At 35.8% G+C, this 12755-nt stretch overlaps 1 protein-coding gene and 1 non-coding gene across 6 annotated transcripts in view; one reads left to right on the top strand and one right to left on the bottom strand.

Annotated features, from left to right (window-relative positions):
• LOC664309 (chaoptic-like protein) overlaps window positions 1-12755 on the top strand; it is a 140751-nt gene that overhangs the window by 62118 nt on the left and 65878 nt on the right. Inside the window, exon 1 of one of the 5 annotated variants that reach the window (XM_015977878.2) lies at window positions 5128-5284. The exons of the other annotated variants lie outside the window; for them this stretch is intronic. The gene's annotated coding sequence lies outside the window, so the exon portion shown is untranslated. Of the gene's footprint in view, window positions 1-5127; window positions 5285-12755 lie in introns of those variants that run through there. 5 annotated transcript variants of the gene reach the window in all.
• Window positions 1-12755, bottom strand: part of LOC103312349 (uncharacterized) — a 156142-nt gene that overhangs the window by 127449 nt on the left and 15938 nt on the right. The gene's annotated exons all lie outside the window — the stretch shown is intronic.

The raw sequence follows: 12755 nt of genomic DNA, 5'->3' as shown, positions 1-12755 counted from the left end.
AATTATTGACTAAAATAAAACTTGGATATACGCGATTGTTGTGAAAAATCATGAAACAGGTCGATTATTTATTTTCTGTGCACATCATTTGGTGCATTTGGTTTTTGTTTATCTGTTTTCAAAAATGCCCAGTCACCTCCAACTTTTTTTTTAATTGTAACGCTATATCAAGTGTCACCTCATGTAAAAAAGCACTTTTCAAGGAATACAACGCACCCTTTGTTTTTTGAATATTTCCAAAGCATACGCGATAAAAAAATAAAAACCAATTTTTATAAGATAAAATTAGGTAAATCACACTAAAAATGTTGCAAAATGTTAGAAATTCATGCAACTATCGTTGTTATTTCCCAGGAGAGGAACGGTGCCCAGTTTGAACAATTGTTGCAATAAATAATGTTCAACTTATAAAATTGGTTTTTATTTTTTTATCACGTAGGCTTTGAAAAAATTCAAAAAATAAATAGTGCGTTGTAACGCTTGCGAAAAGAGCTTTCATACGAGGTGTCACCTGACACACTATTACATTTGAAAAAAAAAGTTAGAGGTGGCTGTGCATATCTGACAACAGACAAACAAAAACCATAGGCACCTAATAGTAGACAAGGAAAAATAAAAATTGACCTGTTTCGGGAATTTTCACTAAAATCGGCTAAATCAAAGTTATAAATTTTATTCCAGTTAAAAATTCCACGCTGCATACAATGTGTTTTTAAATGAGTCTCATCTAGTTAACTTTGAAATTGATTCAGATGCAAAAAAAGTGCCGCTCTGCTTAATTAAATTCTCTATCAATAAATGTCACAACTGTCAGTTGTAAAATTCACAAAATGTCAATAAATAATTTTAAAAATTCGTTAAAGTGCAACTAAATTGTTACACTGTGTAAGAAAATACTTTTATTGTCGAAGCTTATTTCTGAATTGGAGAATGGTAATATTCGGTGTCTAAATGCCTGTCACTAAATAAAAACTAAAGCGGCATTACTGATTTTACATGGAAAATTCACAAACGACTAGATGAGAATCATTTAAAAACACATTGTACATCTAACGGAAAACAGATAACTTTTTTATTGGAAATAAATCACCAGTCAATAGCAAAGACGCTCAGACGGGCGTTAATCGTCCACTTTATTTTTTATTTTTTCAAATTCTCTTTTATATTCAAAGCAACGCAGCGCGAGGTACATAAAGTTTTAGTATTATTTTTCTATAAGGTGGAAAAGAGCTGTTATTTTTTAATAGAAGGGTCATTCTCTTCCTGAGACTCTTATTGGTATTGAATAGACGTGTTATTATTGCTTTCACCTCCCGTTGGCCACTTCTAGACGTGATCAGGACGTCTACTTGTGTATTTCCACAACTCTTATTTCATTATTTATTATTATTACACACTAGTGAAATTTACGTTTCTTGAAGAAACGTTAAAAAGGTTAAACGAAAATAAGGAAATTAACTTTGCGAGTGGTCTGAGCAAATTCCAAACCCATTCTAAAGAGTTAAGTTTAATATTATTTGTCGTGAGTATAAGGTAGGTCGCTTAGTAGTTAATGGGTCGAGTTGAATTAGTCCAGGAATATGCTTTTAACGCTTTATAATACGGAGAAAGGCGCCATTGTCTCGGGATAATGAGTCTGAAAACGATCAAGAGGTTGCGAAAAGCTGAGCAATCGAAAATGTTGTTGAGTTTTTCAGCGTAGACTGTGAAAAAATCCTCGCGGTTAAGGTGCGTTAAAATGAGTAATTGCTTTGTTCCCAGCGTCTCTTTGCGTGAGTGGTGAAATTCACGAACATGCGGTGCATGTTCGCCAACAATGACTCTGTACTCGAACATGTAGGGGACGTCTGTAAGCGTTCGCTCCCGCAGAGTTATTTCCGACTAATTACGGCGCTTTGTTTCCGTTAATGATTTTTAACGGCACTTCCACCCGAAGAAACATGGTAACAACGACAGGTCCATTGTGCTGCTAGATTGTGTTACTTTGTTTACCAATTACTGTTCGAGACTAAGCGGTGGGGTCAATAGAATTGTGGATTTAACACCTGCGCTTGACTGTTTTCCATAATTCGTCGACTCAATTATTCAGCAGAACCGACCGGACAGGAAAAACTGATGCTGCGAAGGCACGGCTTGGGAGGCGATATGAATATCGACATTGTTCTTGGATAAATAATTCATACCGATATGAAATTCCGATCGGGATCATACTTTTTACATGGTAATAATTGCGGAACATCCACGGACCGCGCAAAGGAAAGTCAATATTAACACTAGGTCAGGACGAGGACGCCGGCTATAAAAATCCAGCCAATTCGATAAGAAAACCAAACATTTTCCTTTGCAACTTCCGACGGAAAATATTTTGGATATGCACAAAGCGGAGTGTTTGCTGAAACAGCAAACTAGAGTCCGAATCAAAACGTTTATCATCTTTTCTTCATTTCTCATTAATGGTCCCTAAATTTAAATGTTTAATATTTAATTTCCGAAATCCCTAAATGCGCCCCTAGACGGTGGTATAACTCGACGCTGAGTATAGTATACACGGCCGGAGTTGGGCTCGAGTACAGTTTTCTCGGCGGAAATGTAACTTTGTGTAATCAGAGGGTGGCGGAGGTCCATCGACCCCCTGGACAAACAACCGTTCCTCGACTACTTTGCCCCACTTCATTATTCTCTAATTTACGGTGTAAACTATGTCGGATGTTATCGCAAACGGTAACTGTCGCGTGTTGGAGCCTATCGATCGCCCTCTGGTGGCGCATTGACGCTTTATAATTGTTTTAAAGTGGACACATTTGACGTTTTCAACAACTTTTCAGGTTTACGTAATCAAAAAAGCGGCTTTCATGTTTTCGGATGGACGTAATAACGGACGGCAGCTGATTAACCCTGCAACATCGTGCCACGCTAAATGATTCTTTTTCGACTTTTTTTCTAATTCGAACGCGTTTCGAGGGTGGGTTGAGTGCCGAACATAGATTTACCATTTACGTTGTAAAGTTCAAAACATAACGGATAGTTCCTGCCAATTCCAACGCTCAAGCCTTTCCGGAGGGAGTTCGGGCCTCGCGAATTCGAAGCGATGTATCGTGTACTAAGGCTTTTTTATTCAAAATGTAGGTGAAAGGTAGTAGTGTGGAAGGAGTACAGCTGAGGGTTTCGAATTTGAAGTGACTTCGCCCTAATGACTTCACGATGTACTATTACTTTCAATAGATAAAATAATAAAAATTACATTATCTAATTGGAGACTATTTTTCATATGTAATTAGTTACCATCTCTTTCATCCCCAAAATATAATGCATTACTTATTTCTTTATTACTTTTCTATTTTATATTATTATCTTATATATTATATATTATATTATTATCTTTATATATAATCTTTATAGGTATATTAAACAGTAATGGCCTTAATATAAAGGTGAGCCATTTTTTTATTTTCTCGACTGAAAGCTAAAAAATCTCATATCAAAAAAGACCCTGAAATCAACTTGTGAACCTTGGGGCTAGATCATACAGAGTGTTCCGTCTAAACCCCACACTAGAATTATTGAAAGTTTTGATAAAGATATTTATTTCAAAGTTAGTATTCAGCCATAACCCGTTGAGTTCTGCTCAATGAAAATATTGTCAAGATGGCTTCATTTCCGGTTATACCGGAAGCCGCAATCAATTTTCTTATTTTAAACCGAAATCTATGTTTTTCACTGCGTTTTTGGATTATCTGCCTTATTTTGAAGCCGTTTTTGCCAGCTTTCATTATGGATAAGTTTAACGTTTTCGAGATATTTAAACTTTCTTGAAAATTTTTGGATTTGCACATGTCACTTAAAAAATTGGTAACTCTCTTAGTTTTTGAGATTTCGAAATTAAATTTAAAAAATTAGAAAAGTCAGTCCATATCTGCTCTCCAGTGAATTCAAAGTAGGAAAAAAAAGTTAATAAACCCAAAAATTTTAAGAATAAGTTTGGACTAGTTCAAGTATTTAATTTAATTTTTTCAAATAAAACGTCCCAGTTTTTTTATTTTGTTTGTTTGTTTATTTTTATCTGTATTAGCATTCATTAAACCTATCTGTGATAATTTTCAAGTTATATTGGTTTTTTTGACAATATAGAAAATTTATTACTAACCACAGTTCTGGTAATACAGATCGATGCAGAATTAAATTTTCTACGATTCAATAAAATAAAACTTGTGACACTTTATTTGAAAAAAAAAAAAATAGGTATCGGTGCTCAAAGCTCTGAAAACTTATCTTTAAAGATTTGGGATTTGTTATTTTTTTTAGATATATGAAACACCAAAAATAAAATCTAGACTTCCGCTTTCAAATAAGCTAAAAATATGACCGAGATCAATTTTTGAACTGGAAGGTGCAAATTAAAAAAAAAATTCAAAAAAAATATTTCGTAAACGACTAAATTTAGGTATAGGGAAAACTACCTTAAAATAACTCTAGTAATCCAAAAACGCATTAAAAATATAGCTTTCCATTTAAAATCAGAAAACTGATAGCGATTTCCGGTATAATCGGAAGAGATACCATTTTTAAAATATTTTCATTTAGCAGAACCTAAGAGATCACAAAATTTAGGAGAAAAAAAAGTAAATAAGTTTTATAATCTATTACAGAAAACCTCTCAACAATAGACACCGATGGGGAATCTTTAAATGTCCGTTGTTGAGAGGTGTCCGTTATTCAGAGGTGTTTATTAAAGGAGGTTTTAGTTTAATAAAGTAAACCCTTAGTCACCCCAAGTGTAATATGAAGTTCGTGCACTGCACTTCACACTTTTAATTTCCACGTTTTTGCAAAATTTTTAAGTAAATAATTTTTCAAAAATAAACAGAAAGCTAGGTATCCATAGAATTTTAAGATAAAAAAAATGTACATAACTTCTCTCATTCATAATCTGACAAAAATATAATTAATTACAAATTTTGGAAATTAAAAGTAATGCAAAAAGCGATACATGTGAATTATCTATTTACAGATATCACTCAAAATGTAGTTATAGAGTAACCCAGTTTTTTTCCGTAAATGGATAAAACATATTTTAACAAAATTTATAATAAAGTTGCGTTGTTTCAACAATCTGGGATGAGTCATAGGTCTATAAAAGTTTCTGATGAGCAAACATGACACTTTGTGGCGCATTAAATGTAGTGACATTGAAATCTGGTTTAATTGGAAACTGAACCAAATCATTTAAATTCGCTTGGAGTTTCCGAGTGTTGGTGTGGTTTTAAAGTGTTGAAATCTGCATAAGGTAATGTAAAAAGACATATTTCTTCAGAGAATTGCACTCCCTGGGAGACATTTAAAAGATCATTTGTGTTTTTCTGTAGCGATTCGAATTCGTTTAAAGGAAAGAGAATTCGACCAAACGGGGAATAATTTAAACGCACTTTTGAATATTTTATCGGTAAAAGAACAACAAAACATACAGTCAGGTACCCATATTTGTTTTCTCGAAGACTGGTGTGCTGGGGTCATATCTGTATCTCCATGAAAATGAAATCAAATTTGTATTCAGTACGGCTGCATTTCCTTTTGTAAATGTTTTTGTGAATAACAAGTGAAGTAAGCATTCGGCATGGAAATTGGGAGAGAAAGGGACTGTAACTTGTGCATTAGAGCCTTAACAAAGATTCGTGTTAATGCGTAAAAGAAAGGCTATTTAAAACAACACAAAAAAAACTTACCGAGTGGTCCGTCAAAGTGCAGATCGATGTAAGAAGGAAGAAGTAAGGAAAGAGGAAGAATAGGAAAAAAAGAGAACCTTGACGGTACGGCACAATTAAATTAACGATTAATAAATGCACTGTAAAATGCGGCGTGTGGCTGCCACCCGATCGCTTCTCGACTACTACTACTCTTATCTCTTAGTAAGAAGATTACAAAAACCCCTAAATGAAAAGAGGCGCTAACATTCCCCCCGACCGTTAAGGAATGAAGTTAACTAAAACTAAATTATCAACTAAAGAAAAGAAATATAAGTTCCCTTCCGCATAATAATAATAAATATTAAATTAAATTAAACTGCAAGTAATTGCATCCACCCAAAGAACAAATAACTAAAAACAAAATTATAGGATCAAAACGATCACTGATTTGGAAGGGGACATAGACGAACTATAGGTCGTTTATAAAGACCATTGGGAGTTTTGACGCTGGCGACGCGAACTATCCCATCCTTGCCAGGAAAGACCTCTTGAACGACCCCTAATGGCCAATGCAACGGTGGGGTGTTATCCGTCCGCAAAACTACGACCGTACCGACCTTTATTGGAGAAGATGGCTTATTCCATTTTTGACGAACTTGCAAATTATGTAGATATTCCACGTGCCATCGTTTCCAATACGTTTGCAAAATTTGATCGAGCAGTTCTTTTCGGGTTACTAAATTAGTCGACATGTCTAAATTTTGAATTGGTAGCGATTGAAGGGGCGTCCCTGTCAAAAAATGAGCAGGCGTCAAAGCTAACGGCTCGTTAGGATCCGAGCTGAGCGTACACAATGGTCGAGAATTTAATAAAGCCTCTATTTGAGTAATAACCGTCGTAAATTCTTCATAAGTCAAAATTTGGGTGCCAATAACTTTAGTTAAATGAGACTTCACACTTTTAATGTTTGCCTCCCAGATTCCTCCAAAGTGAGGTGCTGCTGGAGGATTAAATTTCCATACTACATTTCGTTTTATCAATTCATCATCAATACTAGAATGATACTCTTGTGAGGTCACAAATTTTGACAAATCGTCTAGGGCAGTTTTAGCTCCAATAAAATTTGTACCACAATCGGAATACAAAACCGAGCATGGACCACGACGGGATAAAAAACGTTTAAAGGCATTAATAAAAGTCGCAGTGGATAGGTCAGAAGCCACTTCTAGATGTAAGGCTTTGGTAACTAAACAAATAAATAAGCATAAATAAGCTTTCTGGCTTTTTACACCTCTACGACGAGTCAGAGTGATATAGAAAGGTCCGGCATAATCTACACCACTGTGCAAAAATGGTTTCGCTTCTGTAATTCTAGGAGCGGGCAAATCCGCCATACATGGGAAAGTTGCGCGAGGACGAAATTTAAAGCAATAATTACAGTTGCGAATGCGATGTCTAACAACATTTCGTGCAGCTAGAATCCAAAATTTCTGACGCAACAACGACAGTGTAAGATGCGGACCAGTATGTAAATTACGTTGGTGAAAATAGTCTATTAAGAGATCCACCAAGTGGTCTTTTTTGGGCAGCAAAAACGGATGCTGCTGATCATATTCTAAATTTGAGTTTGATAGACGTCCTCCTACTCTAATAACTCCATCTTTAAGAAACGGACATAAGGCACGAATTTTAGGCGAACAAGGTTTATTTTGCTCTAACAAAGCTAAATCTGAAGCAAAATGTTCTCTTTGGACAAGTCTAACTAGCGTTAATTCAGCGGTTTCTAAGTCTTTGAGTGTAATAGGATTTCCTTTTGGCAATATCTTAAGAAATCTGAGAACATATACAACTGCATTGCGCAATTTACTATACGAAGACGATCTATCTATAAGTTGTCGTAAAGGGTTGACACAACGTGAGAAAGTGACGAGAACTATCGGTTTCTCTTCGAGAGGAGGTTCGTCTGTATTAGTTGAAGAGTTAATAGGCCATAACTGTTCGTCCATAAATAACCAACTAGGACCAGTTAGCCAAATCGGGTGGTTTAAAAGGTGCGCCGGTGTTAGACCCCTAGAAATTGGGTCGGCTGGGTTTTCCTTCCCATCGACATGATACCAATTAACCGACGGCACTAATTCTTGAATTTTTGCCACGCGATTTGCTACAAAAGTGTGCCAACGATGAGGAGATGCGTTTATCCAGTTAAGTACGACCGAAGAATCAGTCAGAGCAACAATGTTTTCTATAATTAATCGCGATTGGAAAGTGCTTTCTACAAAATGGATCAGTCTAGCTAAAAGAAGCGCAGCACAAAGCTCTAATCTGGGTATCGAAAGTGACTTTAACGGAGCAACTTTTGATCTAGCACAAATGATTCTAACAGTAGGTACCTTTTCTGGAACTTTTACATACACTACCGCTCCATAACCCTTTTCTGATGCGTCTGCAAATCCAACAATTGTCACAGGTAAATTACTACAAGTTCCTAAATGACGCGGAATTTCAAAGTTTTCCAAAAGATGCAACTCTCTTTTTAAAAGACTCCAAATTTTTTGTATATCAGCCGATACAGGATCGTCCCAACCAAGTTTTTGAACCCAAATTTCCCGAATCAATAATTTTGCATATAAGGTAACGGGAGCCAACAATCCTAAAGGATCCCAAATGCGAGCAATTATTGACAAAATATTCCGTTTCGTACATTCTATGTCAGGAACACTAATTTTAAAACCAAGCAAGTCGGTTTGCGGATGCCACTGAAAACCTAAGACCTTCAAGGAATCATTGCTAAATTCAACGGGCTGAAAGCAGCGTTCCGGTTCTAAAATTTCTGACAATAGTTCATTAGAGTTTGTTGTCCATTTGGTTAAGCTAAACCCCCCGGCCCTAAACAAACCAATTAAATCGCGGTACAACGCAATAGCTTCTTCACTGGTAGGAACACTAGTTACAACATCGTCCATGTATGTATCTCTATTTACAATTCCTGAAGCTAACGGAAAATTTCTAGATTCGTCCGAGGCAAGTTGCTTAACTGTACGAAGAGCTAAAAATGGCGAGGCTTTGACTCCAAAAGAGACTACATTGATTTCGTATGTTTGGAGAGGTTCATTAATCGAAAATCGCCAGAGAATTCTTTGAAAGCATCGATGATCGGGATTAAGCCAAATTTGTCTATACATCTGACGTACGTCAGCGGTCATGGCTACAGCAAATAGTCTAAAATTCAGTAGCAAAGAAACTATATCGGTTTGTAATTTTTCACCAGTATATAAAACATCGTTCAAAGAAAGCGAATTACTACCTTTGGCGCTAGCATCAAACACAACTCTCAGTGGAGTACTAGTACTTTCCTTAAAAATAGCATGATGCGGAATGTAAAATGAAGATTCGCTATTCAATCTATGTGGCTCTACTAAAGACATGTGACCTTGCTCGATGAAGTCTTGTATTGCATCGCAATAACTTTGATGAAATGCTGGCATTGAGCGAAATTTTCTTTCTAAAGCTAGATATCTTCGAAAAGCGTTTTGAAATGAACTACCCAAATTAGGAGGAAATTCTTTAAAAGGAAGCGAGACTATGTATTTTCCGGACGGTTCGCGTTTAACCGTAGAAACGAAAAGTTCTTCACATTTTGCGTCATCTTTATTCAATGAAACACTGGGACTGGGAACCTCTTCCATTGACCAAAATTTTTCAAGTGCTTTATCTAGAGATGGTTCCTCAATCAAACAAAATGAATGTGTTTCACAATTCGCGGCTACATATGGTATTTCGCCCATAACTATGTATCCTAGTGTAGTTTCTAAAGCGATTGGGCTTCCAAGTGAACCTTCTACTTTGTTCGGGCCTAATATTTGCGGAAACAATTTACCACTAATTATTCCATCGATTTCCCCCGACTCAAAAAATTTCTCGTCGGCTAGCGGAAGATTAAGCAAATTTTCTATAGATGATTGCGGAATATTTCGATCTGGCAAATTGTCAATAATTTGATCGATAACTAAAGCCTCGAACTTGTATCTATAATCTGAATTAAAGCGAGAAGCAATGACCGTATCTATTTTTCCTTTTATAGGATGCGTGATGGCACCTATGCCTTTAACAGAAGCGTTAATTTTTCTAATTGGCAAATTTAAGCGGGTACAACAATTTGTAGTAATAAAATGCGATTGACTAGCGGGGTCTACTAAAAGTCTAACTAATTTCCTTTTCGAATTTGGAGCGAATATTTCTACTATGGCGGTAGCAAGCAAAGTGTTACTATATCTAGATGATTTAAAGCTAGTATTTGAAGCGACACAAAAACTATGGGGCTCGCGGGAAGTACTATTAACGTCACTAATTGGAACCTTAGCAGGCTGTTCTGATGTCTCAATGTGCGGTTTATCAAAATGAAGCAGAGAATGATGTCTTTTTCGACACAAACTACAAGTGGTTGTCGATTTACAAGCGATTATTTTATGTTTCGGACTAAGGCAATTTAAACATAAAGCTTTATCTTTGACTAATTGATATCTTTCCAAGGGACCTAACTTTAAAAGCTTCGCACACTGATAAACTAAATGAGAAGCCTCGTTACAAATTGGACAAATATTATTCGATGCGCGATTACTAACAACAAGCGAATGGGTTCTACTAGGTTTACTGAAAGGAGCGCTATAGTTCGTTCGATTGGCTGTTGTAGCAGTTGATTTCAAAGTACAAGCTAAGATTTTTGTGTGATCCTTTACAAAGTCAACAATTTCCTTGTACAAAGGAATTTCAGATTTTTTCTGTGACAGCTCAAAATGTCTACGAGTTTGACCATCTAATTTTGAAAGTGCGATTGAACTTATAATAAAGTCCGAAAGATTTTCTATGTCTAATTGTTTCAAAGCGTTCACCGCTGTATCAAACTTTTCCAAAAATGTATTTAAACAAACTACCGATTCATTTTGTAAAGGTCTAAAGTCAAGAATTTGCGACAAATAAGCATTAGCCAGAAGACGTTTATCATCATATTTTTCTACGAGCGCTTTCCATAAGATGGGATAATTTGCTCCTGTTGGTTGTATTCCAGAGCAAACCAGCAAAGCTTTACCCGTCAATTTTCCCAATAAGTAATGCATTCTAGTAATATCGTCTAAATCGGGATTTTCGTGTATTAAAGTTCTAAACGTGTCATAAAAAATTGGCCAATCGGACATTTCCCCTGAAAATTCCATCAATTCGATCTTGGGCAATTTTGCTATAGCTTTCACCGGCTTGGGCAAACTTTCAGTTTTTGTAAAAACCTTTTTTGCTGCTTCTACAATGTGACAATATAATTCGTCCACCGCCTCCAACTCAGCAAAGCTAGGCGTATAGTCAGAGTCGAGTTCTAAACTTAATAAATTTATCGAATCAATGCAATTACTAAACAATCGGCGCGTTTCTTCTAGTGTATTATATCTAATTTTAAAGTTTTTGCAAACCGTCTCATCATCCAGGTTTCTAGAGTCGTTATATAAACGCTGAATTCTCAAAAAAAGTGATTGACGCTTGCCTTGAAGAGACTTTAATTCATTCTCTTTAGTTGGAGCCATGATAAATTTAAACGAATTTCTAATAAGCGAGGACGTATGCGAGCAACAGCGACAAGAGATAAGCTAAAGCGATAACTCGATAAGCGAAGGGTTTTTGCAACAACGCGTTCCAAAAATAGCGATACCAATGCTCTAGATTTAACTAAACGAAGATCCGGCTCGAAGGACCAAATGTTAATGCGTAAAAGAAAGGCTATTTAAAACAACACAAAAAAAACTTACCGAGTGGTCCGTCAAAGTGCAGATCGATGTAAGAAGGAAGAAGTAAGGAAAGAGGAAGAATAGGAAAAAAAGAGAACCTTGACGGTACGGCACAATTAAATTAACGATTAATAAATGCACTGTAAAATGCGGCGTGTGGCTGCCACCCGATCGCTTCTCGACTACTACTACTCTTATCTCTTAGTAAGAAGATTACAAAAACCCCTAAATGAAAAGAGGCGCTAACAATTCGAAATAAGTTCATCGCGTCCTGAAATATTAATTAACTAGAAATTAGCCAGATCCATCCACTCATTACCGGAATTAAAACTTTTAATAACTCTTGAGTGCTATTTATTCATCAAGCTGTCATCACCACTGTAAACATTTTTCTAATCGTCAATTTCAGTATTACATTTTTTCAGCGTTGTTTGGCAGATCGATCGAAAAATATAATTAATTTTGGGGCACATTTCAATAATTCTGTTGACATATCTCCAGGGCTTGATTTTTAATTTGATGTTTTTGCCGTCGTCGTGTCACGGATCACAAACAAAAATTAATTCGGGTTTAATTAATCGAACTAATTGTTATTACTAGCAAAACAAAGTCATTCGTTGCTAATTGAGCTCGCAAAAAATGGATTAATTAGAATCGTTTCTTTCATTTCGCGCTCTCGGTGCTTTAGCGCTATAAAAAACGACATTCAACCAGATTTACTACTCCGACGATTTCATACAGCATTCCGTCTGTCGCAAACCCAAAGACGTGACGCCACACTACCCTTGTACCAATAAACCTCAAGAACGTGCAATCCGCTTAACTGATTAATTACTACCTGGGATTAGGGAAACCCGGAATGTTTTACCTTCATTATAATTTCTCATCGTGAACTAACAAGACGCCCGTTTTTTGTCGACAATTAATCAACCAGGATGTACAGGGTGCTGCATTTTAAAGGTCTGAAACTAAGAGGTTTAGAGGAAAATGAGTTACACATTCTCAGGTCCGTTTTTTGAGAAAATAATTTTGGTCAAAACCGCATTCCGCTATCGTCTTTTATCAACAAAAGTTGACATTCAGCGAAATTTTAAAAAATTCCAATTTTTTTTATTATAAAAGATACATATTTGAAAAAGCCCTTTTTTATATAGAATTTAATAATGCTATCAGCAATTTTTTTATTCGTTCGTTTAGCTGTAATGACATTAAGTTGTATTTTTTTAATAGCAATCATAGGCAGCTGTGATATTTTTAAAAAGCTTATTTTTTCTGATTTGATATGTCTATTTGTGTAATACAT

Source organism: Tribolium castaneum, chromosome 1 (genome assembly GCF_031307605.1).
Source record: "Tribolium castaneum strain GA2 chromosome 1, icTriCast1.1, whole genome shotgun sequence".
In the NCBI taxonomy this organism is placed as follows: Eukaryota; Metazoa; Arthropoda; class Insecta; order Coleoptera; family Tenebrionidae; genus Tribolium; species Tribolium castaneum.
Note: the sequence above shows the minus strand (reverse complement) of the source record. Positions and strands in the feature narration are given on the sequence as shown.